The 17,479-nt window shown below is 44.5% G+C and overlaps 1 long non-coding RNA gene across 3 annotated transcripts in view; it reads left to right on the top strand.

Moving 5' to 3' along the window:
- Positions 1-1,786: 1,786 nt before the first annotated feature.
- Positions 1,787-17,479, top strand: part of LOC139178224 (uncharacterized) — a 353,724-nt gene continuing 338,031 nt past the window's right edge. For all 3 annotated transcript variants that reach the window (XR_011562652.1, XR_011562655.1, XR_011562656.1), the window contains exon 1: positions 1,787-11,352. This is a non-coding gene — a long non-coding RNA (uncharacterized lncRNA). The remainder of the gene's footprint in view (positions 11,353-17,479) is intronic.

Raw genomic sequence — 17,479 nt, 5'->3', positions numbered from 1 at the left:
GATTCTCTTTAAAAAAATAATACTTTGAGTCAGACAAAGACAAATACTATATGTATGTATGTGTGTGTGTGTGCTTAATCGCGTCCAACTTTTTGCAACCCCATGGACTGTAGCCCACTAGGCTTCTCTGTTTATGGAATTTTCTAGGCAAGAATACTGGAGTGGGTTGCCATTTCCTCCCCCAGGGGATCTTTCTGACCCAGGGACCAAACTCCAGTCTCTTGCATCTCTTGCATTGACAGATGGATCCTTTACCACTGCGCCACCTGGGAAGCCCCAAATACTGTGTGGTATCACTTATATATGGGGTCTAAACAATTTGACAAACTAGTGAATATAGCGGAGAAGGCAATGGCACCCCACTCCAGTACTCTTGCCTGGAAAATCCCATGGATGGAGGAGCCTGGTAGGCTCCAGTCCATGGGGTCGCTAGGAGTCGGACACGACTGAGCATCTGGCTTCACTTTCACTTTTCACTTCATGCATTGGAGAAGGAAATGGCAACCCACTCCAGTGTTCTTGCCTGGAGAATCCCAGGGACGGGGGGAGCCTGGTGGGCTGCCGTCTATGGGGTCACACAGAGCCGGACATAACGGAAGTGACTTAGCAGCAGCAGCAGCAGTGAATATAGCAAAAAAAAACCAAAAAAACAAAAAAAAAACCCCACCAGAAACTAGAGAATATAACAAAAAAGAAACAAACTCCCAGATATAGGGAACAATCTAGTGGATACCAGTGGGGAGAGGGAAGGAGGGAGGGACAAAATAGGGATGGGGATTCAGAAATACAAACAATAATGTATAAAACAAGCCATAAGGATATATTGTACAACATGGGGAATATAGCCAATATTTTATAGCTATAACCTTTAAAAATTGTGAATCATTATTGTATACCTGTAACTTTTATAATAGGCTATAGCAACTATATTTCAGTTGAAAATTGAATAATACTAAATCAGTGATCATTAGACTACCTGGGACTTAGGTGTATTTCCTTTTAAAAAAAAATGTGTTGCATTCAATTTATTTTTAAATTTTTTTCACTTTGAAAAATGGTGGCTGGGGTGGGGGGTGAGGAGGGAGAATCTGGGAGTTTGGGACTGACCTGCACGCACTGCTATGTTTAAGATGGATCATGAGTGAGGACCTAATATATAGCAAAACAACAACAAATCCAAAAAAAACAAGCAAACCTTGGAACCAAAAAAAAAAAATTGTGGTAAAATATATATAATCATCTTAGCTCTTTTTAAGTGTACAGGCCAGTGGCGTTTAGTACATTCACATTCTTGTGCAACCATCAGCACCCTCCATCTCTAAAATTAGCTGTACTTCTAAACTATCAGTTTACTGGCTTTGGTAATTCCTTCTGCCAGGGATCTGTAGTCAGGAGGCAGACTGAGTGACTCCTTGCTCCTAGGAAGCCTCTCCCCCCCCCCCCCACCCCCCACCTAAGGAATGATTCTGAAATGAAATGAGAAGGTCCTAGAAGAGGCACCCCCCCGCCCACCATTGGAGACAAACCTTATCAGGGTCCACAGTAGTGCATTACAGCCCAGCCTCCAGATCCTTACAGGTGTGGTTTGGCTTACAGACAAAGTGGTTTTATTTGGAGGGCAGAAGAGAGTTCCCAGATTTCTGTAACAATTGGAACTGCAGAGCTAGGGGATGTTTGGTGCTGAGTGACATGGTGGCAGCCGTGTTGATGGCCCGAGTTGGCTGCTGCAGCTGCCTGCGTGATGCCGCTCAGAAGTGGTAAGAGGGAGTAGGGAGGGGGCTGGGAGGGGACGGGGTGGCACAGGACCTGTCCACAGGGAGTGAGAGGGGCACTGACCCGGCATGCTGACTGGAGGCAAGAGAGCACATCCAGACAGTTGAAGTCAGCTTCATATTCAGTTGTAAACTTCCCCTTTGTTTCCGTGCAAGCTGAGATGTCCTCAGCAGGACGGGAGAGCAGGGTGGAGAGTAGTTTAGAAATTTCAAGCATAGAACTCCGATGGGCTTCAGCTCTTTCCTGATGATTCAGTCTTCTTCTGGGATCACATGAATGGAAAATACCATCTCCACAATGCGTTGCTCAATATTCGTTCCCTAAAGATGGCTTTGTTCCAAAAGCGATCTCATTCCTACTCACCTTTGTTTTATCGAAGTGTGCTATGACGTGTTATAAAGCTCACAATTTACAGCCGGTACTGAAGGTCAACACAACGAAGAGAGGACGCTGGTGTCCTCCTAACTGAGTTAAATATCTCTTTGTTGCGGTGCACAGGCTTCTCATTGCTGTGGTTTCTGCTGTGGAGCACAGGCTCTAAGGTGTGCAGTTTCCGTAGTTGCAGCCTGCTGGCTCTAGATCACCGACTCAGGACTTCTGGCGCGTGGGCTTAGTTGCTTCGCGGCATGTGAAATCTGAGATTTGAAGATTCGAAGGGATCGAACCCATGTCCCTTCATTGGCAGGCGGATTTTTATCTGCGGCACCACCGTGGAAGTTTTGTTTTTCCCTTTGATGTGAGGATAAAAGTTTACTCTTTGTATTTGTGGAGAAAAGTTCCTGTGGCGTTGCCTAGGAGCTCTGCCAGGGAGGGAGATGGATGTCCTTCTCATTGAGTTAAAAGGTCCAGGCAAGTGAGGTCAAGGTCGTGGATTCAATATCCCCTGGACTAATCTCCTTAAGCAATGCCTCAGAGAGGGCCAGGACAGCTTGCTTCTGTTCCAGTGAACAGCCAGTCACTCACTGCTTCTGTGGTGTCATGATGGATGTGTGTACCAAGTCCCCCTATTGCTCAGCTCCCCTTCTGTGTCATGGGAAGCCTGGTTGTGGGATGGAGAATGTGACTTCCTTGTTTGTCTATGTTGAATTATGAGAAACCAGTAAGGAAACATTATGTTAGATCCATACTGCTAAAGGGAAATTTAAACTGAAAGAAAGAGACTTGGTCAGGGGTTGATTGGCATGTCAGACTGTACATCTGTCCACCCCCTTCTTCCTTCCTCTCTTGTGTCTCTTTGTCTCTCCATCTCTCTTTCCAGCTCTTTACCTGGCTGTAACTCTCTGCCCTGTGCTTTTCTGTGTATGTCTCAGTATGCTTATCTCTATCTTGTTTCTCTGAGCAGATGTTGAACTCCATTTGTGTGCCAAGTGCTATGCTAGATTCTGACAGTCTAAAGGCAAATAAGACCCTGTGAATAATAATAGTAACAGTAGCAACTGGCATTGTTGTTACTTACCATGGATCAGACTCTGTATTAAGAACTTTATATCCATTATTGCATTTAATCCTCACAATAGCAGTATGTGATGGTTACAACATTACCCATTTCACAGGTAAGGAATCTGAGGTTCAAATAGGTTTGTAACTTTCCCGAGGTCGTGTCGCTTGTAGGGGTTTAAGTCTGTCTGCCTCATGAGTTCTCATTATTTACTGCTACTCTCACTGGCCCTTTGGTGGTTAACTGGAGTTCCTGGGGACTCCAGGCTTCCCGTGGGGCTGTTTTATGATATCGAATCAATTCCAGGTTACTGGTCTGTTCGAGATCTAGTAAGTGTTGTGCCACTCTGAAAGGGGCTGTGGGAGAGGAGAAGGACTGAGGGGGAGAGAGAGTAACACACGCACATACAGACAGAAAGACGAAGATAGTGATAGACTGAAAGATGGAAAGAGGAGCTAGGTAGAAAGAGAGACATATTAAGATACACAAAGAATGAGAGAGGGAGAGAGAGAAGAGAAGAAGAAAGAAAGAGACGCAGATGTACAGACTGACAGACATACCAAGCCATTGATCAAATCTCTTGCCTTCTCTCTCTTTCTCTCATTTTTCTTTTATTAGCGGGACTTCAGGATAATGTTACCTTACTTGTTTCTTACAAATCAAGATGAATGATAAGCAGTGGTGTCCAGTAACATGTTGTGTGCTGTGGGGAATATAAAAGATTGGTGAGAATGTGGTAGCTCTGAAACCCAAATAAAAGCCTTTTTTTGTTCCTAGTGATCAGAACACAACAGAACTGTTATTTGCTGTATCTTACGGTATTTAACGTAAATGATGAGACATAGACATTGGAGGTGGACTAAAGAAATTTACATCCCAGCTCCTCCACTTCCTAGTTGTGTGATTTTGAGTAAGTTACTGAACTTCTCTGAGCTTCAGTTTTCTGATCTGTAAAATTGGCATAACTGTGGTACTTCTTTTATGGAGTTCTTGGGAGTTTTTCAAGAGATGGTGTCCAACAGTGCTGGGCATAAATGATTTCAGCCCTTTTTATTTTATGAACAATGTTGGTAAAGTTAGTTTAATTTAAAACACTGAATAAACTCATCTGCTCTTAGGATATAGCAACTGCATTGTGCTACTTTTAGGACTCAGTGACCTAGTTTCCAGGAGTGCTCCTCTCAGTCCAGGAGCTGTGGTAACTTGGAATCTCCTACATAATTTCCTTATCAAGCAGCTGGTACTCATCTACCCCCACCTACACACACTGGTCACTTCTACCTGCTGGTACATATGATGACATGATTTTCTCTGCCCAGTACACACTTCCCTTCACTTCCCCAACATTTCCAGTGGTAAAAAGCCCAGGAACTGCTTTGAGTAACTTTGCCCACTGAAGAGATAGAGTGTATGGTACCCTTTGTGCAGACCCACCCCACTGTGGAGCGTCCCTGTTGTGGCCATGATCACGGTCTGTTTAATTAAAAGCAGGGTGTCACTCATCTGTAGATTATGAGTTCTTTGCAGACTGGTATTTTCTTATGTGCTTTTGTGTTCTCAGCAGGTGGGCAGAGCCCCTGAAGAGTCTAGGAGAACAGGCTGAGAGAGCCTTTGGCCATTTGTCATGTTCCAGAATTTTCTTTCCTTTGATAAATAGTTACCAGGAGAGCCCAACCAACATGTTAGGTATTTCATGAAATACCTAGCCCATGAAAGACTAGACAGGATGTGATTGAGATTAGTTTTATATTCTGAGACTTTGCTGTAAAGTCCTTCCATTTGATGTCTCAGGGTTCAGAACGTCTTTCAACTTAATTTATAATAAGAATCTGCCTATCATTTGGGAGGGCTTCTGGGGGAGGGAAGACTGCCATGATATTTGGACACAACTGTCTCGAAAGTACTGGGATAGTGGATGTCACACAGCACAGAGCAGATACAGAGCAGGTGGTTGGGAAATGCTTTCTGAACAGCAGGAATTTACATTGCTTATAAGTATTTCTTAAAACAGATGCCAATGTCCATCATCTCGATAGGACATGAGCAAAGCAATGATGTAAGCTGAGGAACTAGTTTTTCATGGCCTGGAGTTGAACTTCAGATTTCACTGTTTCATCATTCCATGACTTTATGTTTCTGAATCACAGGCTGATTCAGATCTTGGGTAGGAACTTAAATTCTGGACTGACTGTGAACTCTGGGCAGGTGGCAGATGTGGGCCTCCAGTAATTAACTGGCCTTTGACTTCAGCCCAAGAGCCTGGGGCTCTGGTGCAGGCTCTGGAGTTGCAGGGTGGTATGAGGTCTCCCTTTCCCCTGAACAAGTGGGGAAATATGAGCCGTTCCTACCCTTGACCATGGAAAAGTCCATACCAGTCTGAGATCTACTGAGAGTGAGTTCTCATCTCTAATCTAAGGCCAGTTTTTAGTCTTAATTTGGCTATTGTAGAATGGAGTCCATATACCTTTCTTGGAAGCGCTTCTGTGTTTTGCAGGGAGGGGAGTGAATGGGGAATTGCCAGGCTGTTCTTCTGAGTTCGAGGAGGGCTTTCAGGTACCCTCAAGGTTTGAAAGACTTCAGGTTGAGCCCTTGCCAGGCAGTTTTGTGTAGTTCTGGGTGGTGGCTCCATAAGCTCCTTTGTCTTCACATTTGTCATTAGCCCTTTATTAGCTTAAGGCTAATTTTTAAGGTTGGATGCACCACAGGGCTGACCAACTTGGCTTAGTCAAAGCATTACTCCCCTGATGAGTCTGCACTTGCCACTTGCCAGCTTCCCTGGGCCACGTAAAGGCACAGGTTGCCACTTGAGTCTGCTTCTCCTGGAAGAACTGAAATTCCTGACACTGTGTGTGACAAAGCAGGAGCTGGAGAAGAGGATTAAAGCTGAAGTTGCAGGAAGCACAGTGGTGACTGTTGTGAGAACAGCTCTGAGGCTCAGATCCCAGCCAAGCTGCTTCTCCACTATTTGGCTATGGGCAGGGACTTCCCAGGTGCTGTAGTGGTTAATGCAAGAGATGAAGGTTCAGTCCCTGGGGTGGGAAGATCCCCTGGAGGAGGGCATGGGAACCCACTCCAGTACTCTTGCCTGGAGAAGCCCATGAACAGAGGAGCCTGGCGGCTACAGTTCATGGGGTCACAAAGAGCTGTACACAACTGAATGTGCACACATACACACACACACGCATGGGCTACAGTCCATGGGGCCACAAAGAGTTGGACATGACTGAGTGCACTCACACACACAAGCCTCGTAGGCTCTTTAACTCTTAGAAACCTCAACTGTGATCATAACACACACCTTGAGAGGGTAATGGGGGAATACTGGGGTACCACCATACCATGGAGACTGGGATGGTAGGGGCACCCTGGACAAGAGTCCTTATCCATTTCTTTCTTGCTCTTTGGGTATCAACAGATATGTTTGTGGTGGTCGGTGACATCCTGCATGCAGAATGGAAGAAGACACATGGAAGAGTCATAAAGAAAAGTCATAAAGACTTTAAGGAACTCATAATTTATTTACATATTAAATTTTTCTCATTAAAGTATAGTTGATTTATAATGTACTGATATTTTGCTGTATAGCAAAGTGACTCAGTTATACACATATATACATTCTTTTTAAAATATTCTTTTCCATTATGGTCTGTACAAGGAGATGGAGATGGATATAGTCTCCTGTGTTGCACAGTAGGACCTTGTTTTTAATCCATTCTAAATGTAATAGTTTGCATCTGCTAAGCCCAGACTCCCAGTCCATCCGTCCTCCGCCCTTTCCCCCTTGGCAACCACAAATCTGTCCTCTATATCTGGGAGTCTGTTTCGGTTTTGTAGAGAGGTTCATTTGTGCCACACTTTAGGTTCCACTTACAAGTGATGCCATATGGTATTTGTCTTTATCTTTCTGACTTACTTCACTTGGTATGATATTATTTAGTTGTATCCATGTTGCTGCAAATGCATTATTCTGTTCTTTTTTATGGCTGAGTAGTATTCCATTGTATATATGTACCACATCTTCTTTTTAAAATGTTTATTTATTTATTAGGTTGTATGGGTCTTAGTCGGAGAAGGCAATGGCAACCCACTCCAGTACTCTTGCCTGGCAAATCCCATGGATGGAGGAGCCTGGTAGGCTGCAGTCCATGGGGTTGCTAGGAATCGGACACGACTGAGTGACTTCACTTTCACTTTTCACTTTACTGCATTGGAGAAGGAAATGGCAACCCACTCCAGTGTTCTTGCCTGGAGAATCCCAGGGACGGGGGAGCCTGGTGGGCTGCCATCTATGGGGACACGACTGAAGCGACTTAGCAGCAGCAGCAGCAGCATGGGTCTTAGTTGTGGCACATGGGGTCTTTGTTTTTAATAGTACATGGCATCTTTAGCGGCATGAGAACTCTTCGTTGCAGCATGTGGGATCTGGTTCCTTGACCAGGGACAAAACCTGGGCAAAACCTGGACAAAACCCTGCCTTGGGAGCTTGGAGTCTCAGTCACTGGACCACCAGGGAAGTCCCATGTGCCTTCTTAATCCGTTCATCTGTTGATGGACATTTAGGTTGCTTTCATGTCTTGACTATTGTGAATAGTGCTGTTATGAACATAGGGGTGCATGTATATTTGTTTTGGCCATGCCACACGGCTTGTGGGATCTTTGTTCCCTGACATGGATTAAACCCAGGCCTTTGGCAGTGAGTGCACATAGTCCTAACCACTGGACCATCAGGGAATTCCTGCATGTATCTTTTTGAATTGTAATTTTGTCCAAGTGTATGCCCAGGAGTAGGACTGCTGGGTCATATGGTAATTCTACCTTCAGCTTTCTGAGGAACCTCCATACTGTTTTCTATATTGGCCGTGCGAACTTAAATTCCCACCAGCAGTGTACGAGAGAGAGGAACTCATACATTAAAACAGACATTTTGAGTGCATTTGAAGCAAAGCTTGCATAGAAATCACATAAAACAGTCATAAATATTTGAGAAAATAGGTTCCTGAAAAAAAATTAGTATTTAGGTGACTAGGAAATTGCAGTTGTTGGGAGATAAATCTTCATCTGTTTGCCAGTGTGCCATTAGGATCCATTTGGAAGTCCAGGGGCTCTTTGGTTAATCAAAGATAGAGGAGTTGTAAAATAAGGGAGAAGTTGTCTCATGCTAGTGTTTCCCTAAATGCTAGCAGGACATTTCATCTACAAGATCTTTCGGAACAAAAGGTGTCTGTTGTCCATAAAGGGCTGGAAACAAAATAGGGTTAAGAATTGATGTTTTACCATGCAAGAGTTCTTCCCTGACCCCAATGACCAATGCAGGTTAATCTATTAAGATTTATGAGACATCGGGTAGCAAGGAAACCTGGTATAACCCAGCATTTTTCAAGCTCATTTGAGTAAGAGATCTTTCCCAGATAACTCCTACTGAATAGGAGAAATGGAGTGGGCAAAGTTTGAGAAATACAGCTTTGATTGTTGGGTGGGGTGTGAGGTTGGTTGTGTAAGGTTGAGTTGTGAGTGGATTTTACTGGAGAATTCTCGAGAGAGAACTAATACAGATGGAAGTTGCAAGGACTGCTGAGTAGGTTTTTTTTTTTTTTAATCTCTATTTAAAAAAATTGGGACTTCCCTGGCAGTTGAGTGGTAAGACTCCTGCTTCCCCTGCAGGGGGTATAGGTTCTATCTCTGGTAGGGGAATTGAGATGCGGCACATCACAGTGTGGGCAACAGTAACAAATTTCCCATTTCCTCAACATTTTCTTATATCAACTATTTCAAACATTCAGGAAAACTGAGAGATTAGCTATATGATCAGGCCACTCAAGATGGCTGTTCTCTAGCTCTCTGTTCATCCCCTGTTCGACCAGTCCCTGCTTCATCTACACCCTACTCAAGTGTGTGTGTGATAAGTCATTTCAGTCGTGTCTGACCCTCTGCGACCCTATGGACTGTAGCCCGCCAGGCTCCTCTGTCCATGGGATTCTCCAGATAAGAATACTGGAGTGGATTGCCATTTCCTCCTCCAGGGGATCTTCCTGACCCAGGGATCAAACCCTCCCTGTCTCTTATGTCTCCTGCATTGGTGGGCGGGTTCCTTCCCAATCCTCTTGATCTTAGGGCTTATTGAGTAACTACCTATGTGATTGCCCCCTGCCCCAGCCGCTGGTTTCCCTGGTGACTGATGAGCTAACCTGATGTTAGTTATGTCAGTTCCCCCTGTAAATGGTAGCCTTCTTATTCCTCGAGTAGAGGGATTTCTGCTGTGTCTTGCCTTTTGCCCATGGTAGAGTGTTTCTCCAGGATTTTTTGCTTCCGATTTGCAAGATTAAGCTATCCAAGTCATTGGTGTCTCTGTCACTGTCTCTAGTCATTTTCTTTGGTCTCCTGGCTGGATAGTTACAAGGCTTACAGGCCTGCCGGGTGCAGCCCAACATTAGTACAATGATGTCTAAAGTTATATACCATTATGATAGACTTCTCAGGTGGCTCAGTGGATAAAGAATCCACATGCAATGCAGGCGATGTAAGAGACCTGGGTTTGATCCCTGAGTTGGGAAGATCCCCTGGAGAAGGAAATGGCAACCCACCCGTTTTCTTGCCTGGGAAATTCCATGGACAGAGGCGCTTGGTGGGCTATAGTCCATGGCGTCACAAAAATCTGGACAGGGCTGAAGCGACTGAGCATGCATACATGCATACACATATGACACATCACTTCTCAATATTTAACATACATAACTTAAGAATACAGATATTTGTTTTCAGACCCACAATGTCATTATACCTATTAAGAAAGCCATCTAAAATCAACGTAATGAAGAATAAAAAATAAAATCAACTTAATGTTTAAATCCCTCCCCATCTACAGCTTTTTTTTTTTTAAATCAATTACTTTTTTTTAATGGTTGTTACTTATTTTAACTTAGAATAGTTCCTCTCCTTTTTTTTTTTCTCCCATGACATTGACCTTCTGAAGAACCTAGGCTAGTGATTGTATGAATGTCCCACATTCTAGATTTCTGTTTCCTCATGGTGTTCAGTTTTCCCTCTGTCCTGGTAATCCTCTGCCCTGGCTGCACATTGGAACCACCTGTCTTGATTAATTGGCAGTACAAGGAAGGGGGATTCATTGGCCACTCTGTTCTCATTGGAATTATTTAAATCAAATTTAAAGCCTAGAAAAGAGAACACCGATGTCTGTGTTCCACTCTAAACCAATTAAATTAGAATCGCTGGAGTTGAAGCTCAGGTGATCCTGGTTTCAAAATTCTCTAGGTGATTCTGGTAAGTAATCAGCACTAAGAACCGCAGCTCTATCCTGTGGATCCTATATATTGAAGTTAGACTCAGGCTATACATCTTTTGTCTGGAATACTTTGCACATTGCAATCACCTTGGAAGCTTTAAAAAATACTGATACATGGGGGTCCACCCCAGAGATCCTGATATAGTTGGTCTGGCGGCATGGCCTAGGCTTTGGGAGTTTTGAAATCTGCTCAGGTGATTTTAATGCAGCCAGGAAGACCCACTGCTTTAGATTATTTTCTTGTTTAATTTGCATCCTATCAGGAGGCACACAATGTCACACTATTCCATTATTTGTGATGCCAGTTTCAATCACTGGCTTAAGGTGGTCACACCAGACCTCTGCATCACCTCTTCATCGCAAACGTACTAGTGCTCCTGTTCCCAGAGGTAAGTGGTCTCTGAGATGATACCTTGGTGCTGCTAACAAGTTTTAATCCAATGGTTTTAGCTTCCACTGGTGATTGTTACCTCTATCAAGTATTACGTGGAAGGTGAGTATAAATGGTGATCTAATCTTGTCTTTCCTTCTGTAACAGAGTATGGCTGAGTGCAGCCCTAAGTCTGCAGCCCTTGCTGCAGTGCCATTATGCCGCATCCAACTCTGGTTACCATTGGACCTGTGGGGGCCCTGCTCAGTGATTGGTCGACGCTGCAGTGGGCCCCACCCACAAGCAACCAACTGTCAAAGAGAGACCTTTTAGTGGTCCTACTCAGTCATTGGTCAGCACAGCAGTAAGCCCCGCCCACAAGCAACCAGCTGTCAAGGAGGGACTGTTAGTTGAGAGGATTCAGCCAACCGAATCAGGCAGTGGAGTGGTGGTCGTCAGGCAGAGAGTGAGGTAAGAGGTGGGTCGGTCTCTCCAGCTTACCTGGCAGGTGTGCTGTGTGGGCCACAGGGAATAGGCTGGGGGCTGTGTCCTGCAGGGCTCCAGAGCCCTTGCTAGGGCCACCCACTGGCCTTGGCCCAGGCCTTGAGGCGGTGGTGAACCTCAGTCTATGGGCCCTGGCCCCCACCATTTGGGGAGCCTGAGGAACCTGAGGGTTGGTTGTGTCCTGGGTGCTTTGCTCCCTCAGTGATGACAGTTGTGCAGGGTCTGGGGACCTGGCCCTGAAGGAGCTGCCAACTGAGATCTGCCTCCTTAGCCAGGACCCGGACCTCAAAAGGACAAAGCTGTGCTTCGGAACCTTGGCCTTCTTGTCAGACAGGCAATAACATTTGTTTGGTAGAGATTTACAGGAACATCATTCCTGACCCTGACCTGACCTCCAGAACAAAGGCTCTGATACCAAGAAGTTTGCAACAGCTAACCACACCCCTCTGTCACCTTTCCTAGAAAAGGGCTTTGCTGAAAAATTTTGGGCCACCACCCATCTCCTTGCAGGGCCCTACAAGATACCTTTCTCTGTTCCAAACTCTGAAGTTTTGGTATGTTTGCCTCACTGTGTGACGAACACAGGGACTTGAGTTTTGGTATCACGTCCACATTTATTTGACTTTCTTTTGTAAAGAAGATCTGTCCTCTTTATCCTCTCACCACCCCCTGGACACATGTATTTTTATTTACTAACCAGCTACAATCATTATCCTTTTTGAAATTCAAATTATACTAAATTTGGCCTGTGGGAGCCCCTTCAAGCTGGCTTTTTTTTAAAGTAAAAAAAATTTAATTCAATTACATAGAGAAATCTACAAAAGATTGAGTCTACAGTTCAAAAATTTCCCAGAGCAAACACCTGTGTAACCAGTTCCCAGATCAAGAAACAGAACAATGAAATTACCTCAGGAGCCTCCATCACACCCTCTTCCTATCTTTCCCCACAAGAGTAACCACTAAGAGTCTTACTTTTAAACTTGTTGATCAGTTTGCCTGTTTGGGAACTTTGTATAAATAGGATCATAGAACATGTAGTGTTTTTATGTGTCTGGATTCTTTGTTCATCATCATGTTTATGAGATTCATCTGTGATGTGTGTAGTTGTAGTTCTTTTTCATCCTTCTTGCAATTTATTTATCCATTCTAATGTTGGTGGGCATTTAGGCTGATTCCGGGTTCTGTTAAAACAGTACCACTATTGACATTCTGATACTTGTCTTTGGGTGAACATATTGTTGAGTTTTGTTTGCTTTTTCTTATTTTTGGAGGCGGGGAACATATGCCTAACAGTGGAATTGCTTGTTCATAGAGTATGCTCAACTATTCAACGCTGCCGGACAGTATTTTCTTTGGTTATAACCCCATTGGTCTTGGTATACTTTTACTTTCTGGCAGAAGATGTCCTGGGCTCATTTTGTATGTTCTCTGACCAAGCTCTGGAATCTGCCATCTCTCTGAGGAGCCCTCATGCTTTTGAATAAGGAATAGTATTTAAAAACCAAGGTCTGCATGCTAGTGGTGCTTACTGATACCAGGAAGTCATTGCTTTTAGTTCCCTTTAGTGGGCAAAGGTAGAAAATTCACTAAAGAAAATAATCATGCATTTGAATTGATAATTCCAATTCAACATTGCAGGATTTTTTTCCCATTAACTCTGTTTTTATTTTATATGTGTGTCTCTTTTATGCTAAAAATCTTGGTTTCTAATAACATCAATAAGTTTTATTTGCTTTGTTCTACACTTAAAACAGTTGCAAAACTGCAATACTAACATTACTAAATTGTCAATATAACTGACAATAATATTATGAATTGAAGTGATATATGTGTGAAGCTTTAGATTTCTTTGAAGTAATTTTTTGTCTCTCATGAGCAATTTATATGATACTAAATTGAATTGCCTAAACCTAAAGAGGATGAAGGAGAAGGCAATGGCCCCCCACTCCAATACTCTTGCCTGGAAAATCCCATGGACAGAGGAGCCTGGTAAGCTGCAGTCCATGGGGTCGCTAAGAATCGGACACGACTGAGCGACTTCACTTTCACTTTTTACTTTCATGCATTGGAGAAGGAAATGGCAACCCACTCCAGTGTTCTTGCTTGGAGAATCCCAGGGACGGGGGAGCCTGGTGGGCGGCCGTCTATAGGGTCGCACAGAGTCGGACACGACTGAAGCAGCAGCAATGAGGATGAAGAATTTATCCAGTGGCTTAAGAAGATGGGTGTTGGGCTCAGAATAATATTGACGGTGGGGCTTGGCCCTTCTAGACAATTACTGCTGTGGAGCTCCCACTCTTTGCCCCTCCCCCTCCTTTTTCTAAATTGCTTTTTGAAGGATTTCAGGGTTTCCACTGGGGAGGGCTGCACCTGTGGGGATGCACTCCTTTCTCTCACTTAGAGGTTCTGTGGCCACCAGCCTCCGCCACCCAGGTTGTGATGGTTCATTTTGTGTCAGCTGGGCTGTGCTCTGGTGCTCAGTTGTTTGGTCATGTACCAGTCTAGATGCTGCTATGAAGGCATTTAAAACATATTTATTTGGCTGTGCCAGGTGGGTCTTTGTTCTGCCATGTGGAATCTTTTATTTGCAGCATGAGAAGTCTTAGTTGCAGCATGTGGGATCTAGTTCGCTAACCAGGGATCGAACCTGGGCTCTGTGCATTGGAAGCATGGAGTCTTAGCCACTGGACCATTAGGAAAGTCCCTATGAAGGCATTTTTGAAAGCTCTGATTAATAGTTAAATTGGCAGATTTTGAGTAAAGTAGATGACTCTTCATCATGTGGTGGGTGTCATCCAATCAACTGAAAGCCTTAAGAGAAAAGACTCAGGTCCGTTGAAGAGGACTTCCATCTTACTTACGATTCCATCAACTTCTTGCTGGAATTGCCAGCTTGTCCCCTATTTGAATTTGCCAGTCCCTATAATCATGTGAGGACTTCTCTGGTGGCTCAGTGGTAAAGAATCTGCCTGCCAATTCAGGAGATGAGGGTTTGATCCCTGGGTCGGGATGATTCCTCGGAGAAGGAAATGGCAACCCACTTTGGTATTCTTGCCTGGGAAATCCCATGGACAGAGGAGCCTGGAAGGCTACACTCCCTGTGGTTGCAAAGAGTTGACTATGATTTAGTGACTAAAGAAAAACAACCACATAATCATGTGAACTAATTTCTAAAATCCCCTCCCTACCCCTGCCCCAAGCCATCCTGTCTTTTTCTTCCCCACCCCCATCCTCTACACACACAGAGACAGACACACCCTCACCCACCCACCCACCCACACTATGGATTTTGTTTCTATGGAGAACACTTATAGAATGCTGGTTATCTCAAGCCTCAGACAAAATGGTTCAGAGTCTCTGCTGTGTGGCCCAGGAATAGCGGAGCAGGGTGAAAAGCAGATTGTTATCATCCAGGCAGAAGAGGTGTGTAGCAGGTTGATAAGGGGCCCTGCGGAGGGAGTGGGTGCAGGAAATAGGTAAGAACCTCCCTCCTCTCCCACTTAGAACTTGACCACTGTGGCTGCCTGCATCTGGAAGATGTGACCTTTGTTTGACTTGGAGCCAGAGCTTCCTCCTGGTCCAGGAGCACCCTAACACTCTGTTTCGGTGAGAGAGGAAGAGGCCCTCCATGACCCTCGAGTGCCTCTGGGGTCAATTGACCTAGGTAGGGTTCCTGTCAGTGGCTCTCGGGTAGGTCGGGCTGTGTGCACAGCAGGCTTTGAGCAGGGCTTCTCCTCAGCGGGAGGAGCTGTTTTTCAAAGAGTAAAGGCTCAGCTGCTTGTTGGTAAGAGGCACTGCAGGATTTCCTCTTTTAGCTTATCCCTCCCCAGAAGGAGGAGACTTTCGGTGAAATAGAGGAAACCGCAGAATATTCAGGAACATAATAACGCATTGAAGTTATGCCATGAGACAGTCCGTGTAAACAACAGAAGAGCTGATTTTCCAAGGTCGCTCTATTCTGAGGGGAAAGGGCTACTCCAGTGAAGCCTAGTAAGATCCCACCACACTCTCCCCCCAGGAGAATGGGACAGACAAGTAGGAGAAGACCAAGGGTCTAGAGGAGGAAGAGAAGAGAGGTGGAGAGGGAAGAGACCCCAGGATAATGGGATATGTCCTTTTAGATCTCGGTTTTCAAGCATTTTACTCTACATTTGTGACACTTTTGATATAGTTCATTTCAGACCTCCTGAGGATGGTTGCTTTTCACATAACTAAGGGGACCTCTAGATAATATCACAATTGAACTCTCCCAGGAGTGTCAGGATGCTGATCATTCAGTCTCTGGAGTAAGGCATCTCTGTGTGCCTTAGATGCACCTATCAATATTTTAATGAAAGTGGAGAAGTCAGACCAATGTCCTCACTCATATTTGCTTGGTGGAAGATACACCAGTTGGGAATCTTCTTACTGTGAATGACTGCAGGTCCCAAACAAACTAGCTTAAAATAAACAAAGCAAAAGAATCATTGGCTTTTGTCACTGGGAAGTCCACAGGTAAAGCTGCTTCAGGTGAGACCTGAGTCAGGACTCAGGTGATGCTTGCAGGGTTCCCCTCTGGTTCTGCTCTGTGCTGGCCCCTCCTAAGTCTCTGTGTAACTGTCCCTGGAATCTTCAACTTCCAATCTTTCTGACTCAATCTTTGGGAGGATAAGAGAAAGCTTCTCTTCCCATGAGCCTAGCAAATAATTTCCTCTACTGAGGAAATTACTGTGGCCTGGAGAATGTGCCAGGCTAATTGCCTTGAGGTGGGACACATACACACTGTAGGGCTGGGCAGTGGAGTGAACTTCTGGGCAGCTGGGGACCCAGAGTGGGTGGGCTTTCTGGGGGAAAACTGGGAATTGAGACCAAAGCTGAGGAAATGGACGCTGGGAGGACCAAATAGACAAACCAGCAAACGTGTGCACTGACTGATTTAGATGGCTATGGGGAAGGTAAGGTTTTTCTCAGAAATGAAACATTGAACATGCTCAAGGGCGAGATCCTAAGACTTTGTACCTTGTTGTCCAGTAGAGAGAATTTGGACCTGAAAAAATGCAAAAGCAGGTGTTATTGGTTACTTTAACCATAAAAAGAATTTCTCTTGTGGAGCATCTGTTTGTTTATTCAACTCCTATGAATGCTCAAACTACCGCACAATTGCACTCATCTCACATGCTAGTAAAGTAATGCTCAAAATTCTCCAAGCCAGGCTTCAGCAATACGTGAACCGTGAACTTCCAGATGTTCAAGCTGGTTTTAGAAAAGGCAGAGGAACTAGAGATCAAATTGCCAACATCCGCTGGATCATTAAAAAAGGAAGAGAGTTCCAGGAAAACATCTATTTCTGCTTTATTGACTATGCCAAAGCCTTTGACTGTGTGGATCACAATAAACTGTGGAAAATTCTTCAAGAGATGGGAATACCAGACCACCTGACCTGCCTCTTGAGAAACCTATATGCAGGTCAGGAAGCAACAGTTAGAACTGGACTTGGAACAACAGACTGGTTCCAAATAGGAAAAGGAGTACGTCAAGGCTGTATATTGTCACCCTGCTTATTTAACTTCTATGCAGAGTACATCATGAGAAATGCTGGGCTGGAGGAAGCACAACCTGGAATCAAGATTGCCAGGAGAAATATCAATAACCTCAGATATGCAGATGACACCACCCTTAAGGCAGAAAGTGAAGAGTAACTAAAGAGCCTCTTGATGAAAGTGAAAGAGGAGAGTGAAAAGGTTGGCTTAAAGCTCAACATTCAGAAAACTAAGATCATGGCATCTGGTCCCATCACTTCATGGGAAATAGATGGGGAAACAGTGGAAACACTGTCAGACTTTATTTTTTTGGGCTCCAAAATCACTGCAGATGGCAATTGCAGCCATGAAATTAAAAGATGCTTACTCCTTGGAAGGAAAGTTATGACCAACCTAGACAGCATATTAAAAAGCAGAGACATTCCTTTGCCAACAAAGATCTGTCTAGTCAAGGCTATGGTTTTTCCTGTGGTCATGTATGGATGTGAGAGTTGGACTGTGAAGAAAGCTGAGTGCCGAAGAATTGATGCTTTTGAACTGTGGTGTTGGAGAAGACTCTTGAGAGTTCCTTGGAC

The sequence above is a fragment of the Bos indicus genome, chromosome 21, assembly GCF_029378745.1.
Source record: "Bos indicus isolate NIAB-ARS_2022 breed Sahiwal x Tharparkar chromosome 21, NIAB-ARS_B.indTharparkar_mat_pri_1.0, whole genome shotgun sequence".
Classification (NCBI taxonomy): Eukaryota; Metazoa; Chordata; class Mammalia; order Artiodactyla; family Bovidae; genus Bos; species Bos indicus.
The sequence above is the reverse complement of the archived record's forward strand: the minus strand, read 5'-3'. Positions and strand labels throughout refer to the sequence as shown.